Below are 16,918 nucleotides of genomic sequence, written 5' to 3'. Positions count from 1 at the left end.
TTACACTGTATCTTTTCTATATGACCAATACACTGGTTACACTGTATCTGATGTATATGACCAATACATTGGTTACACTGTATCTTATGTATATGACAAATACACTAGTTACACTGTATCTTATGTATATGACCAATACACTGGTTACACTGTATCAGATGTTTATGACCAAAACACTGGTTACACTGTATCTTATGTGTATGACCAATACACTGGTTACACTGTATCTTATGTATATGACCAATACACTAGTTACACTGTATCTTATGTATATGACCAATACACTGGAGAGAGGGATATTATACACTTTATTATACTTTTATGTGTTCAATGTCGGATTTATGGCTTTAGTGATTGACCTTTGACCTTTGAGTGGTGTGGCCGGAAGGTAAAGGTGATTATAAAATTAACAATTGATTGTTTGTGTCAAAAGGTTAAAAGGGGTCATTTCCGGACTTCCCAGGTGTATTTTAGGTAAGGGTGGTTTTTATGATGTTGACCCAGGATGTTTGGGTAATAAAAGTGATTCATGTATATGTTTCTATAGGTGTAGGATGTTTTTTTTAAATGTGTTTCCCACAGGGGGAGATGAGAGGCTACACTTGTTACACAAATATGGATCAGATGGGAAGTTGTATCAAGGTCTTCAGAGAGAATGCATCACAGAATGGATATACACAGAAATAATGGGTTTTGTTGACATTTCTTCTTTCACAGAGAAAATAAGTAATAGGCAGAAGCGTAACTTGTTAAGTGGATACCTGTTAACATGTGGTCTGATCTGGAAAACAAGATGTTTCGGAGAATTGATGGGTGACTTATGCAAAGTCTTCAATGGCGAAGCGTTGTTAAACTACAGAGATGTATTATAGTAGACCACAAGTCTAAAGAACCTCCGGCTAAAAAAACATAAAGAGAGGATACAGTGGAGAGAACAAGTATTTAATTCACGGCCGATTTTGCTGGTTTTCCTACTTACAAAGCATGCATCATACCACACACTTCCAAACAGGCTGACAAACCAGAGAGTCCAGGGATCTCATGGTCGTGCCCCTGTGTTTCCACATCTCCTCCACGGGGTCATGCTTGTAATACTCTAATAGTTCCTCCTCAGAAGCTGTTCTATCAGGTACCGGGAATAAGGGAGCCACATCAGCAAAGGTCAGTGAAGCTGCATTCCTGGAGCCGTCATCCGCAAGAACATTCCCTCTAGCCACTTGATCAGTGAAAGGACTGTGCCCTGTAACTTTACATAGGGACACCTGCTGGTTACTTAAATATGCACATCTGGTCATTATTCGTAAAACAACATCTTTGTGACTAATGGGCACACCACCAGTTGTCAAATAACCCAGATTTTTCTAGACTGGGCCATAATTATGCACCACATTGTATGCGTATGCACTATCTGTATAAATGGGGCTGTGGCTTTCTCAGCATACCCCAGTGCAGCGCTTAAGGCATAGCGCTCAGCCACCTGGGCACCGCCAGTCGAAAGAGATCCTGCAGAAACGGTGTCACCACTCACCCCCCTTACGACCGCCCAACCAGTAACACAACAGTCATTAATGTAGTAGGACCTGCTGTCAACATGGAGGTCCACAGCATCAGCAAAAGTTTCATCAGAGACGGAATGGCCTTTCTGCACCAAGACGTTGTCACAGCAGTCGTGTGGGGCCCCCGTGTCTGGCATCAGGGCTGCCGGGTTCAACCTGGTGTCAGTATGAACACGGATGTGTGGAGCAGTCAAAGCGGTTTCCCACCTGGCCCGCGGCTGGTTAGAAATTGTCTTGAGTGGCGTGTGAGAGAGGACACGCATAAACCTGTTTGGGGTATGGAGGTGGATAGTGCTGTATCCAGTAACAGGTTATATTGCCTTTAAGGCCCATTCAACACAGTACATGGCCATTAGGCAGGTTGGCTGGCTTCTGATGGAGGTAGGGATCACACAGGAATTATATCCCACAATGCCCATAGTGTCGTCCACTTGAAGTTGAATCAGAACACAGTTACGCCCATGCAAACCAACGTGAGTCCAGGTATGAAAGTCTTGTTTGAGAATCGACATGCTTGAGGGCTGGGAACCAGGCAAAGGTGGTTTTCAGGAGAGTAAAGGATTCCTCCATCTCCGGAGACCAATCAACTGGAACGGAGCCAGGCAACCCCCTTTGTGCATCATTCAGTGGTTTGGCCAAGTCAGAAAACTCTGGGATATAACAACGGTTGTAGTTAGACAGACCCACAACAGAACGTAAGCCTGTAAGGGTGAGGGGTCCGGGCATCTGTAGTATAGCTTGAACGAATAGAGGGGCTATCACAATATCCCTGAGGGAGGCGACTAAAAGTATATTGCTCCCCATTACATGTGAAAGCAAATTGGTGCTGGTCCTCTGGCCGGATAGGAACAGTCCAGAAGCCATTAGTGATGTCACAGGTAAAAAACATCACATGATGCGTACCCAGGTCGTTGACAATCGTAGTGGGACTGTCATTTAGAGGAGTAGCTTTAGCAGTGACATCATTAAGAGCAGTGTAATCAACCGTAAGTCTGTAGGAACCATCTGGTTTTAAAATCGACCACAGAGGGGAATTCGTAGGGCTGGTCCACTTATACACAACATCAGCAGCGTGCAACTTAGATATAATAAGTCTCAGTTCCAAGGTGTTACGCTGCTATATTATTGTGCTGGGGGATATGAGGAATACTCTTTCTCAGTCTCATACAGTTTTAAATTTAGGAGGAGATGGGGTATTGGTCCACACCTGCAGATTACCTGGTTTGGGGGGCCCGTTGCTGTCCCTGTCCTTGTCCACCTGGTCATACTTTTGACCTAGTCTAAAATCAAATAGACTCTGGATTTAGCCCAGAGAAATTTATAAATTATTCCAATTGGACTCTTAATATCTCACCCGGTGTAATGGTACGGTGAGCAGCAGCGCCACCGTTCCGTACATTCTCAGTTTCCATCCTCACATGAATGCATCCCGGACTTGTTGTGTCACATGTCGTCAATCATCGTTCACACCAGGTCCCTATCTACTCATTTGTATGTGTTTAAATGTTTCCCCTCTGCTCCCCACAGTGTGGATCATTGTTGTTGTCATGTTTGATGTCGCGTGTTGTCGGTTAAATTTAAGTTCCTTATACCCGTTGCTACATTTATTTTGCTGCTTTAGACAGCCATTTGCTTGCGTTAGTTTTTTTTGTGCTCAGTGTTTGTTTGTTTCTTGTAATTAAATAAAACTACACCGACTACCTCTGCCTGCAACCTGGTTCCTTGCTCCCACAACACAAAGCAAATCGTTACACCCGGCACAGCCAGAAGAGGACTGGTCACCCCTCTGAGCCTGGGTCCTCTCTAGGTTTCTTCCTAAAATGCAGCCTTCTTAGGGAGTTTTTCCTAGCCACTGAATTTCAACAATACTGTTTGCTCCTTGGGGTTTAAGGCCGGGTGTCTCTGTAAAGCACTTTGTGACAACTGCTTTTGTGAAAAGGGTACATTTGATTACATACATTTGATTGATATAATAGCAATAGCTGCTTTAGCAGTCTCATGCCTGAGCGGGCACGGGCGAACAAATACATGGCAAGGCCCGGACACCTCAACTGGAGGAATAGGACACTTGCCAACACCTAATTTAGTTATAGCCCAGGGATTGGGAAAAGCAGACATAAAATAGTTGAGCATGTTAGAACAGAGACGAGGTATCTGCACTGGGGCTGAAGAATTTGTTGGAGGAGGTTGGCTTTTGAAGAGGAACAGACATAAAACAATCAGTCATATGGAGTGACAGGAATTGGTCAAAAGTACATTTGCCTCCAGTCGTGATAAAATATCAACACCTAAAACATTGCCCACCTGATTTTTACCCACCCAAACCTGAACCATCAGGGGAGGTAACGACAGGGACAGAATTAGGGAACGGGAACAGAGAGAGTAAATAGTGATAGTGGACACAGGTTTAAAATGTTTGGGTTTCAAGCTAGATTTCTCAGGATGGGGTTGGGTCTGTTTTGCTGTCATCAGGCTCTGTTGGAAGTTTTTGTGTTTGTGAAGAAAGCCTCAAGGTCAGATGGCACAGGACACTCTTCTCTGGGTTAATCTCTCTGTATATGAGGGTTCGCTATGGACAGTTGCAGAGTGGAGGATCGTGTCTTTCTCCTGAGGGGTGAAAGAACGCCAGTCCTTCAGTGGTACCACAGAGTGAAATAGATGCAGGCGGATCTCTACCAAGGGCCATGTTTAGCTCTGCAGCTATAGCTGACCCACGGGTAGACCACATCCTCGGACCGAAATCCTCATCCTGTGCCTGTGATGCAACAGGAGCCAGTGACGGATACAACGAGGAAGCCTGAGCATTGGGCCCATACGGTGGTGGGGCTGTAGAGACCGGAGCATTGGGCCCATACGGTGGTGGGGCTGTAGAGACCGGAGCATTGGGCCCATACGGTGGTGGGGCTGTAGAGACCGGAGCATTGGGCCCATACGGTGGTGGGGCTGTAGAGACCGGAGCATTGGGCCCATACGGTGGTGGGGCTGTAGAGACCGGAGCATTGGACCCATACGGTGGTGGGGCTGTAAACAGTTTGTTTTAGACTCCTAATTTTTTCAGTCCAAGACTTAAGGTCTTCAGGATCGAATTTGGAGCTGTACAGCATCTCCAACGTTCCATAAACAATCCAGGGCTGTAAGCATATTATCCATCATCTGTTTAACATCAGCACATCTGTCGTTTCTCCCCACAATGACCCCCTGACATTCATAAGCCCAAAGAGCTCACAGATAAGCACTATATTTGTGCTTCAACGTCAGACTTAACTTCCTCCGTAAGCCATTTACATTGACAAGCCACACCCCAAACTGATTTAAATCCGTCATGTGCCATTTTCTTACATTACTTGTCAGAGAAACTTGTGAGTACAATCTGTGCTACCTTTTTACTACAATATTCTTTAGGGACCATCATTGTCTCCCCACAATGGCATGATTAAAACAGACAAACACAAAAATGTTAGACAACGTTATACATGCAATTGTAACTCCTCCACAGAAGAAAAACATATATATCAATTTATGTTTTTTTTTCGTGGTCAAAAACTGTTGCCCCAATTTCATTTGAAACTTGATGTTTTCTCCTATTGCTGTGACTCCTGCACCAAGCATGCAAACTCCTCTTCCTCGGGCCCCTCTGCCAAGGCCTCTTCCTCTCCTTTCAACTCCTCTTCCTCGGGCCCTTCTGCCAAGGCCTCTTCCTCTCCTTTCAACTCCTCTTCCTCAGGCCCCTCTGTCAAGGCCTCTTCCTCTCCTTACAACTCCTCTTCTTCTGACCCCTCTATCAAGGCCTCTTCCTCTCCTTACTACTCCTCTTCCTCAGGCCCCTCTGCCAAGGCCTCTTCCTCTCCTTACAACTCCTCTTCTTCTGACCCCTCTATCAAGGCCTCTTCCTCTCCTTACTACTCCTCTTCCTCAGGCCCCTCTGCCAAGGCCTCTTCCTCTCCTTACAACTCCTCTTCCTCTGGCCCCTCTGCCAAGGCCTCTTCTTCTCCTTACATGCTTTTGGCCTCTTTGATCCATGCTTGCAAATAGCAACACAGAGGTAACAGCTTTTATAGATGGATGAGGACTGACTGCTGAGTGAAGAGTTGTGCAAAGGAGTTTCACACAGGTGCACTAGAGATTCATAATTATGCAAGTACTTTATATCATCTGTGAATAGATGTTTTCCTTTTGTTCAACAGAGATAATCCAATAGAGTAACTGTTTTGATAATGGTTGTGAAAAATATGTGAAACAAATGAAAAAGTGTTAACACATTGGTAAGAGAAGACTTCTGCTGCGTTAAGACGGTGATGATGAAGATCAAGTGGATCCCAGGTTCATTAAGCATGTCTTGGCATATAAGAAAAAAACTATGAGGTGATTTTTGTTCAACAAATAATTTATGTTATGTTTATGTGTATTTATCCAATCAATTGGAAAAGATTTTAGAGTTTAAAAGAATGTGCATTTTCATCAAGAATTGTGAGGTTTGTGTCTAGAGTTTCAACATCAAGGTTAATTTAAGTGATGGTAAAAAACTGAGTTTTGAGAACTGACATCAAAACAACGCACAGACACTTGACTTGTTCTCTGTGCTGGATAAAATTGAAATAATCTAAGGCCATCCAGTATTGTGAGGAATTTCTTTAGACCTTTTTCCGCCCGTTGTTTTCCCTGAAAATTTGACTTATCAACAAGGCCAAAGATTTGGATGTGATCTCAGTGGGATTCAAACCCACAACCTAAGCTAGCCACAAAAGACCATTATGTTCAATACAATGCTGTCACATACAGGATATGAAAGTCCATCCAGAGTAGTAACCATATAACAATATAACCCACGTGAACACTGGCAATGTCATTCAAAATGGAGCAGGATAGACAGCAAGGCAAAGGAGTAAATCAGATAGCCCCTTGACAGGGTCCAAACTACAAACTGAGCTGCTATGAACCAGGACTTCTATCTTTGTAGAAATTGCAGATTTCAGTGGATATAAAATGTCTACACACCCCTGTTAAAATGCCAGGTTTTTGTGATATAAAACAAAAGATAAATAATGTCAGAACCTTTTCCACTTTTAATGTTACCTATAATGTGAATAATTCTATTGAAAAACAAACTGAAATCTTCAAGGGGGAAAAATCTAAAACTCACAATAACCTGGTTGCATAAGTATGGACACCCTCTTATAACTGGGGATTTGGCTGTGTTCAGAATTGACCAATCAAATTCAAACTGATGTTAAATAGAAGTCATTACACACCTGCCATCATTTAAGGTGACTGATTAATTACAAATAAATTCAGCTGTTTTAGTTGCATCTCAAAGCAAAAGCCATGGTTCGCAGAGAGCTTCCAAAGCATCAGAGGGATCACATTTTTGAAAGATATCAGTCAGGAGAAGGGTACAAAATAATTTCCAAAGCATTAGATATACCATGGAACACAGTGAAGACAGTCATCATCAAGTGGACAAAATATGGCACAACAGAGACATTACCAAGTACTAAACGTCCCTCCAATATATAAAGAAAACTGGTCAGGGAGGCTTCCAAGAGGCCTACAGCAACATTAAAGGAACTGCAGGAATTTCTGGCAAGTACTGGCTGTGTGCTACATGTGACAACAATCTCACGTATTCTTCATATGAATGGGCTATGGGGAGGGTGGCAAGACGGAAACCTTTTCTAACAAAGAAAAACATCCAAGCCCGGTTTGAAAAACAAACATCATGTATCCCAAAAGCACGATGGAAAATGTGTTATGGTCTGATGAAACCAAGGTTTAATATTTTGGCCATGATTCCAAAAGGTATGCTTGGCGCAAAAACAACACTGCACATCACCCAAAGAACACCTTACCAACAGTGAAGCATGGCGGTGGCAGCTTTGGGGCTGTTTTTCTTCAGCAGGGGCCTTAATCAATCAGGGCCTTAGTCAGGGTGGAGGGAATTATGAACAGTTCCAAATACCAGGCAATTTTGGCACAAAATCTTCAGGCGTCCGTTAGAAAGATGAAGATGAAGAGGAATTTCACCGTTCAGCACAACAACGATCCAAAGCACACATCCAAATCTACAAAAGCATGGCTTTACCAGAAGAAGATTAACGTTTTGGAATGGCCCAGCCAGAGCCCAGACCTGAATCCAATTGAACATATGTGGGGTGATCTGAAGAGGGCTGTGCACAGGAGATCGTAATCCTCGTAATCTGACAGATTTTGAGCACTTTAACCAAGAAGAGTGGGCAAATCTGTGCCATGCTTATAGACTCCTACCCAAAAAGAGTACTGTAATAAAATCAAAAGGTACATCAACAAAGAATTAGTTTAAGGGTGTGCACACTTATGCATCCAAGTTATTGTGAGTTTAAAAAATTTCATTTTCCCCCTCAAAGATCCCCCCCCCCTTTTTGTTCATGTTATAGGTCACATTAAAGGTGAACAAACTTCTATCATGATTTATCATAACAGGGATGTGTAGACTATTTATATCCACTGTACTGCGATCATTGAATCAATGAACTTTATTGAACCTGCCTCTCAATTACATCTGGCCAGAGAATTTCATCAACATCACAGCATACATTTTCACGAGTCATGAATCATGGGAAAAAAACGCAGTGAAAGCTGGATCCATCCTTGACATGGTTGTGCCTTAATATCTCAACAGGCCTCTTCCATTGCTTGAAGAAGACATACTTGGTTGTAAGGGTTGCGATCATATACTTTACACCTCCAAGAAGAAAAGAACCCCTCAATTGGAAAATATGGTGTAAGGATTGATTGTCCTGTTTCATTCTTTGAGGTGGAGGGGGTTGTTCTGGACAACCATGGCAACAATGACATGCTCTTGTTCAATTGAACATAGACTTGTTGGTACTCTCCTCCCTCCTCTTACTCCTTGGTAACCCTAACCGTCCCCTTCCTCTCTGTCCATGTCTTCTTATATTTTCTTCTCTTGATCTTTCCACTATTTCTATGCCCTCCAATGTACCCATCTCTTCTGCCTCTACTCCTCCCTCTTCTCCTCTTCTTACATCCTCAGCTCTTCTTGATTCTTCTCCTACATCCTCAGCTCTTCTTGATTCTTCTCATACATCCTCAACTCTTCTTGATTCTTCTCCTACATACTCAGTTCTTCTTGCTTCTTCTCCTACATCCTCAGTTCTTCTTGCTTCTTCTCCTACATCGTCAGCTCTTCTTGATTCATCTCCTACATCCTCAGCTCTTCTTGATTCTTCTCCTACATCCTCAGCTCTTCTTGCTCCATCTCCTCTTCATATACCCTCTACTCCTCTCCCATCATCTCTTTCTACCTCTTTAACTGTTCCTCTCCTTCTGCCAGATCCACCACCTCTCAGTCTTACACCTCTTCCTTTTCCCCTTCTCATTCTTCTTCTTTGTTGATTTTCTTTTTCCCTTTTCTAGTTGTTGTAATAAAGAGAACTGTTTAAACAATTAGGAAATTTCTACTTCTTGTGTTTTGTGTTTTACTAACTCATCAGATATCAATTTGGGTCTGATTGGAAACATTCCACGTGCAACTGACATTTTTTAAATGTGTAGCTTTAGAGCACTAAACTGCATTGGATAGAGTAAATTAAATGAATTAACCAATTTAATTATTGTTTGACTACAAGGTCTGAGGTGTGTTTTCAATAATACAAGAAAAGCTGTATTTCTGGATTTCCCTATTTTTTTACCTGGTAGCAGACAGTACAAAAACTATACAGCAAGACACAGAGATATGTATAGAGACAATTGACAAAGACAACAACTTGACAAAACTACAATAAACAGGCACATGTCATGAAGACTTTACAAGTGGAAGTAATTGTTTTAGTGATTAAGTCTTTAAAAGAGGCAATGGTGACCAAAGTAGATCTCAGATCGGGAGAGTGAGGCTTAAGAGGATTTTGTATAAAAAAAAAAAGGCATAAACCAGCGTATCTTGTCTCAGATATATAGTGATGGACAGTTTATGGAGCTGTAAACAGTCTAGTTATTTCTTACCTTACTCAGGTCCTTTCACAGGTTTGTTATACAGAAAAGGTTGTAGTAAATTTGTGGGATCTCTATTTGTTTGACATGCACTCTCTATTTGCATTCACAAGCTATTATTATAACCTAGACCTTGAAGATCACAGACTGAACTAAGAATTTTCACTCTGGTTATGATAGATCACTACTACCCTCTACTGGCCATACCTGATATCTGACATCTGAGTTCACCACAGAACCAGGAAGTCACAGAAAACAAACCACTCCTCTGAAAAAAAAAAACAGTTAAAGGCAGACGAAAGTAATCTCTAGTTCTTATTTCTCTGTTTCTATGTGTGTGAAAAATGGCGGAGGCCATAAGCTCAATCAGTTGTTCGATCTGTTTAGATTTACTGAAGGATCCAGTAACTATTCCCTGTGGACACAGTTAATGTATGGGCTGTATTAAGGACTGTTTGGATCAGGAAGATGACAAGGGTATCTACAGCTGCCCCCAGTGCAGACAGACCTTCATACCAAGACCTGTTCTAAACAGGAACACCATGTTTTCTGAATTGGTGGAAAATCTGAAGAAGACAAGACTCCAAGCTGCTCCTCCTGATCATTATTATGCTGGACCTGGAGATGTGGAGTGTGATTCCTGCACTGGGAGAAAACTCAAAGCTGTCAAGTCCTGTCTGGTGTGTCTGGCCTCTTACTGTGAGACTCACCTCCAGCCTCACTATGAATCTCCTGCCTTTAAAAAGCACAAGTTGGTCCAAACCTCCAAACAACTACAGGAGAAGATCTGTTCTCATCATGACAAACTACTGGAGGTTTACTGTCGTACTGATCAGCAGTGTATTTGTCTGCTCTGTACAATGGATGAACATAAAGGACACGATACAGTCTCAGCTGCATCAGAAAGGACTGAGAAACAAGTAAGATGGGAACTCTACAGTATAGGATAAAACATACATGTTGTGTGTGGATGTGGGTGTGTTTGATATGAATTATATTTTATTTGTGGGTGTGTTTGTAACAGCTACACCATGAGCAATCTATGAACCTTACATAAGCATTGCTATTATATCTTACCTATTATACACCACTAATGTAAATCTCACCCTTTGACTGGAATCAGTAGAATTCAGTAAGAATCTATATAAGGAATAAGAGGGTGTGGTGTATTACAGATGTACATGGTTAAGGGATGTTTTAACATACAATGCCAAATAGGATAGTGGTCAGGGAATGTCCCTGGTTCTGACCCCCCAAACGTCAAGGTGATACTGTATCTATGTCAGTCAGTTCCTGATCAAGACTGTTAATGTGAACGTTATGTAGTGGCGGATCAAACATGGTGACCACGGATCTCAGATCAGAGTGATAATATGTACCGACTATATATACTGACTACAACCAAAATTTTAAGAAAGCAGAACGTATCCTGATAACATTAATAAATGTGATATATTTCAAAATTGCTACACTTTGCTGATTACATTTTTTTATGATGTTTTTCTCTGCAGAGACAGTTTGGGGAGTATTTAGAATCCCACAAGTATTTGGAATCCCAGAAGAGAATTGGGGAGAGAGAGAAGAAGATTCAGGAGTTGAGACAGACTGTGGACACTCTGAAGGTGAGTGTTGTAGCTGATATAAATACATGTACAGGACCAACCAGAAGTTTGGACACACCCACTGAATGGATTAGTGTATCTCAACTTTTGACTGGCACTGTATATTTACATTTACTTGCTGTCTATAATCCTGTTGATAGCACAGTGAATTAACTTAAATTGTACCCACTTCTCTCTCTGTGTCCTAACAGCACTCTGCACAGGCAGCAGTGGAGGACAGTGAGAGGATCTTTACTGAGCTGATCTGTTATATTAAGAAAAGACGCTCTGAGTTGAAGAGGCTGATCAGGAGAAGTTCAGGAGAAGGCTGAAGTGAGTCGGGCTGAAGGACTCTTGGAACAACTGGAGCAGGAGGTTGCTGAGCTGAGGAGGAGAGATGTTGAGTTGAAGCAGCTCTCACACACAGAGGATCACATCCATTTCCTCCAGGTGACATCACTAACTTCCCTTATAATACTCTGTAATGGATCCCTCTTGACTTCTTTACCAGTGAAATGGACTGGAACTTAATTCACTGTCTGTCTATGTCAAAACCCATTGCTTCTTTCCCTCTCTGTAGAGTTTCCAGTCTCTCTGTGTCTCTCCTGGATCTGAGGTCTTACCCAGTATCACCGTCTATCCACACATCTCCTTTGAGCATGTCAAGAAATCAGTCTCTGAACTGAAAGATCAAATACAGGATGTATGCAAAAAGGAAATGGACAGGATATCTGGGGAAGGTTGGTCAAAATTATTATTCATATTAATTATTCATATTGAACGTTATGATTTTTACTCGTCTTAGAACTACATTTAATGTTATAATGCAACCAATATTATTCTGGGGAGGACATTATGAAAGCAAGTACACATTATTAATAGATTATTGTAATATCTGTTTTTCTTGGCGGGTAACAATTAGACAAAACACAAATGGTCCATATACAGAATATTGTCATCAAAACACTTATTCAAAAAGTGGAGGAGGAGAAATGACAAAAATAGGAGGAGAAGAAAGGGGGAAGCATAAGGAGAGGAACAGAAGAGTATAAATGACTTCAATATCTTCAGTAAATCAATGTAGTTATCAAGTAGAGATCTGAGATCTGTCAACAATCATTGTCACCATAACAACTTGGTTCTAGTCAGTGACCCAAATCAAAGCCATGACAGACTGGCCTGAACCACTGGAACTCATGTACAATTATATACAAATATAGTCCATCTATAGTCCATCTCTCCTCTAGTTACCTGTATGTAGATTACTAGTGGACATGATTAATGTGGACCTGTGATTTATAAGTCTGTCTGTCTCCATAGTGACTACAGTTCAGATTGGACCACCTGCTGAGCCCAAGACCAGAGAGGATTTCTTAACATGTGAGGAAATACACACACACACACACACAGACACAATCAAACATCGTTGTTTGCACTTTATGTAAACATACACACACACACCCATAGACATGCACACATACACTCATAACCATACACAGGTGTAAAATCTGTTTCTTTACATGTAATAACAATCTTACACACACACACAAAAAGAGAGAGAGGGAGAGACATAAATTATCCTTTAAAAAAGATACAACAGAGTGTACACAAGCTCCCATGAATACCAAAACACAAAACCTTAAATTTAACACCAATTCAACTTCCACAGAAACAGAGCACAACACACCCTGAACACCACATAAACTTATGAACTGCCCAAGATGTTGTACCAGACTAGTCAAACTCAACCCTCAATCGCACTGCCAGCATCCCCTCAAACATACCCACCACATCCACAGATCCCTGTCTTTGAATAAAATGTTTCCTAGTCTTCCAAACAGCTAATTTATCAGCCCCTGTCAAAACAATTCAGCAAGACCACCACACCCTGTTTACTGAAACTATACTTGAGTCCAAATATAAACAACCGAGACCAGAAGAACTCACCCAAAACAGTAAACCACCTAGTCAGCAGGTCAGAAACACCAACCAACCTGGAACAATGTAAAAACACATGAACCAGAGATTCAGGATCAGAACAAAAAGGACACCCCTCCTTAACACTTGGATCCAGGTGAACCAGATGATTCAGGATCAGAACAAAAAGGACACCCCTCCTTAACACTTGGATCCAGGTGAACCAGATGATTCAGGATCAGAACAAATAGGACACCCCTCCTTAACACTTGGATCCAGGTGAACCAGATGATTCAGGATCAGAACAAATAGGACACCCCTCCTTAACACTTGGATCCAGGTGAACCAGATGTCTATTGACTGGTCCAGGTTAAATTAAAAGTGCTGGGAGCATCCATATCTTTGAGGGTGGCAAAGCGAGACCTGATCAAGGCACCCTTCACCCTTTCATGCAAAAAGGACCTTAATTCATGTCTCTTATCATGTAAATTCCTGACCAATCCAGGGTCTGTCTGAGTGGTCAGTTACAGCTCAATCAATTTGATGTCCTGTTCAAGGGCTCTAATAGTCTCTCTAACCTCAACATTAGACAGAGCAGTAGACTGTTGACAAAACACACATTTGGGTCTTCCCAACCTCCCACTGTTGTCTAAAGGACTAAAAATTCCATCGTCCCCAAAACAACAAAACCTTTCATAAAACATGATATCCTGTAACAACGTAATATTAAAATACCAATGTGACATTGACCGTCATGGACAGAACAATTTAAAATCAACAGTAATAATAATATGATCTGAAAACCCCACAGGAAAAATGTCACACCACACCACTGTACCAGAGTAGCGTTCTGAAACATATAACCTGTCTAACCTTGCTGCACTCATTTGACCATCAGTCATTTTTAACCATGTGTACTGACTAACATTGGCATTTCTCACACTCCAGACATCAGAAAGATCAAACTCAGTCAACACACCAGACAGACCGGACACAGAATTCAGATGAGGTTCCAAACCCGTGTGATCAACAGTAAAATCCACTGTACAGTTCCAGTCCCCCAAAACCAAACATCCCTGTTGATCACATTGTCATAAAGAAACCTTTATCTTATCAAATACAGCAATGCACTGTGTTCCCTCATTTGGAGCATAAACATTCAAAAAATAAAACAAAACTCCCATAACATACAATTTGACCAATAAGACCCGGCCCTTGACAATTTCACTTATAGATATTACAGTCACCCCCAAACCAGAGGAAAACAAAATAGCCACTCCAGGATGAAAATGTGTACCATGACTAAGCACATGCTGCCCCCCCCCCACCACATGCCCCAGTCAACCTCATTAGCTTTATCACTATGTGTCTCCTGTAGGAAAATGGCATTACGTTGTTTCTATGTAATCACTTCCAATACCCAAGCCCTCTTATTCCAATTCCTCCCTCCATTAATATTAAGAGAACCAACCTTTAACACCTCCATAAAGAAAAGAGGGAAAACAGAAGAACACACAGAGAAAACAGAAAATGGGTAAAAGAAACATTGGGATGTATGATATCCATTATTTTTTTGATTATCTGAACAGCCCCGTCATGCATAGAAATCAGAAATCCCCTAAGAGAAAAGGATGAATAAATTGAAAAGGGCCGCCAAAACTCCAAACTCACACACACCACTCCCAGCATGCACAGAGAGAGATAGGAGACAAACACACACACACACACACACACACACAGAAAGACTGAGACAGACACACACACACACACATGATGTTTCCACCCCCATGCTTCACAGTAGGTTTGGTGTTCTTTGGATGCAACTCAGCATTCTTTCTCCTCCAAACACGACAAGTTGAGTTTTTACCAAAAAGTTCTATTTTGGTTTCATTTGACCATATGACATTCTCCCAATCCTCTTCTGGGTCATCCAAATGCTCTCTAGCCTCTTGAATGGAAGTGCAGAATATGCAAATTTCCACCTAAATAGACATACCCAAAAGTAACTGCTATTCATGTGGACTTATGTTGTTAGGACATGCACAATCCTGGTACCTTTGGAAACAAGACACCTGGGAGATTATGAGGAAATAATCAAAATATATATAAGAATGAGGGAGTTCTAAATACAGAAGATGAAACACAAAAGTTTCTAACCGTTTTTACTCATTTTTATTTAGATTTGGCTTTCTGAAAAACAAGCAATCATTCAATTATGGCTGTTCTGATCTGAAAACACAACAAATGGCTTCCCAAAAATGTCACCATCATCACCAAAAAATTTGAACTTGATAGACATAAGAGTATGAGCTGGGCAGCTGTTTTAGTAAGTGGTGTCAATAGACGTTCCCAAGTGTCCCTAAACCTCTCCAAAGTGGCCTAATGTGATAATTGCTCTGTTTCAGCAGACTGGATGTGCCAAAAAATTCAAATATCAACAAAAAAAAATGTTACTAAAATTTTTATATAAAATTTTTTTACAACTATTATTTTATTATAATGTGCTATACATTCAAGTGTCCTTTCAACCTCTCCAAAGTGTCCCGAAAGGGTAATTGCACTGTTATTGCACATTGGAGGTGCCTAAAAGTAAATATTCACTATAAAAATCACATTATAAGTAATATAAAAACAATCAATCCAATTATAAAACCAATAAAGTGTGATGAATAAAAGGTCAAAAAACTAAATGTGTTATCAAACATTTATAAAGTAGTGCAAAATCCAATAACTGACAACTATTTACAAAAGCCACTGTTTTTGCACATTGGGTGTGCCTAAAAGTAAATATTCACTATAAAAACAACACTACAGAAAGTATTAAAACTATCAATCTTATTATAAACAGCAATAGATAGAAATTCCCCAAAAGATTTCCCTAAAAAATTTCCCCCAAAAGAAATGTCTGGCCTGGAGTGGCCTGGAGTGGTAGACACAACTGTGGGGGGTGGAGACATTGAGGAGCGGGGGCGCTTGCTGGGGAGGGATGGCTGCCAGTCCTCATCTTCAGATCTTTCTCTCTATGGTAAATAAAATAAAGGGATATATTTGCTTATAGCTCCCCAGCTCTGCCGCCATGTGTTGGAGTTTACCCCGGTGAACGAGAGGGTTGTTTCCCTGCGCCTACGGGTCGGGGATAGGTCTCTCACTGTTGTTTGTGCCTACGGGCCGAACGGCAGTGCAGAGTACCCGACCTTCTTGGAGTCTCTGGGAGGGGTGCTGGAAAGTGCTCCGACTGGGGACTCTATTGTTCTACTGGGGGACTTCAACGCCCACGTGGGCAACGACAGTGACACCTGGAGGGGCGTGATTGGGAGGAACGGCCCCCCTGATCTGAACCCGAGTGGTGTTCAGTTATTGGACTTCTGTGCTAGTCACAGTTTGTCCATAACGAACACCATGTTCAAGCATAAGGGTGTCCATCAGTGCACGTGGCACCAGGACACCCTAGGCCGCAGGTCGATGATTGACTTTGTTGTCGTCTCATCTGACCTGCGGTCATATGTCTTGGACACTCGGGTGAAGAGAGGGGCGGAGCTGTCAACTGATCACCACCTGGTGGTGAGTTGGATCCGATAGCGGGGGAGAAAGCTGGACAGTCTCCTGTCAGAGAGATCTTTAACTCCCACCTCCGGCAGAGCTTCGACTGGATCCCGAGGGAGGTTGGAGATATTGAGTCCGAGTGGACCATGTTCTCCACCGCCATTGTCGAAGCGGCCGCTCGGAGCTGTGGCCGTAAGGTCTCCGGTGCCTGTCGAGGCGGCAATCCCCGAACCCGGTGGTGGACACCGGAAGTAAGGGATGCCGTCAAGCTGAAGAAGGAGTCCTATCAGGCCTGGTTGGCTTGTGGGACTCCTG

General features: G+C 42.0%; 1 protein-coding gene and 1 pseudogene across 1 annotated transcript in view; both read left to right on the top strand.

Moving 5' to 3' along the window:
* Nucleotides 1-16,918, top strand: part of LOC106023662 (tripartite motif-containing protein 16-like) — a 40,543-nt gene that overhangs the window by 15,694 nt on the left and 7,931 nt on the right. The window lies entirely within an intron of this gene.
* The window catches only part of LOC117594489, a 64,489-nt pseudogene continuing 57,346 nt past the window's right edge, over nucleotides 9,776-16,918 (top strand).

Source organism: Esox lucius, chromosome 5 (assembly GCF_011004845.1).
Source record: "Esox lucius isolate fEsoLuc1 chromosome 5, fEsoLuc1.pri, whole genome shotgun sequence".
NCBI lineage: Eukaryota > Metazoa > Chordata > Actinopteri > Esociformes > Esocidae > Esox > Esox lucius.
The sequence above is the reverse complement of the archived record's forward strand: the minus strand, read 5'-3'. Positions and strand labels throughout refer to the sequence as shown.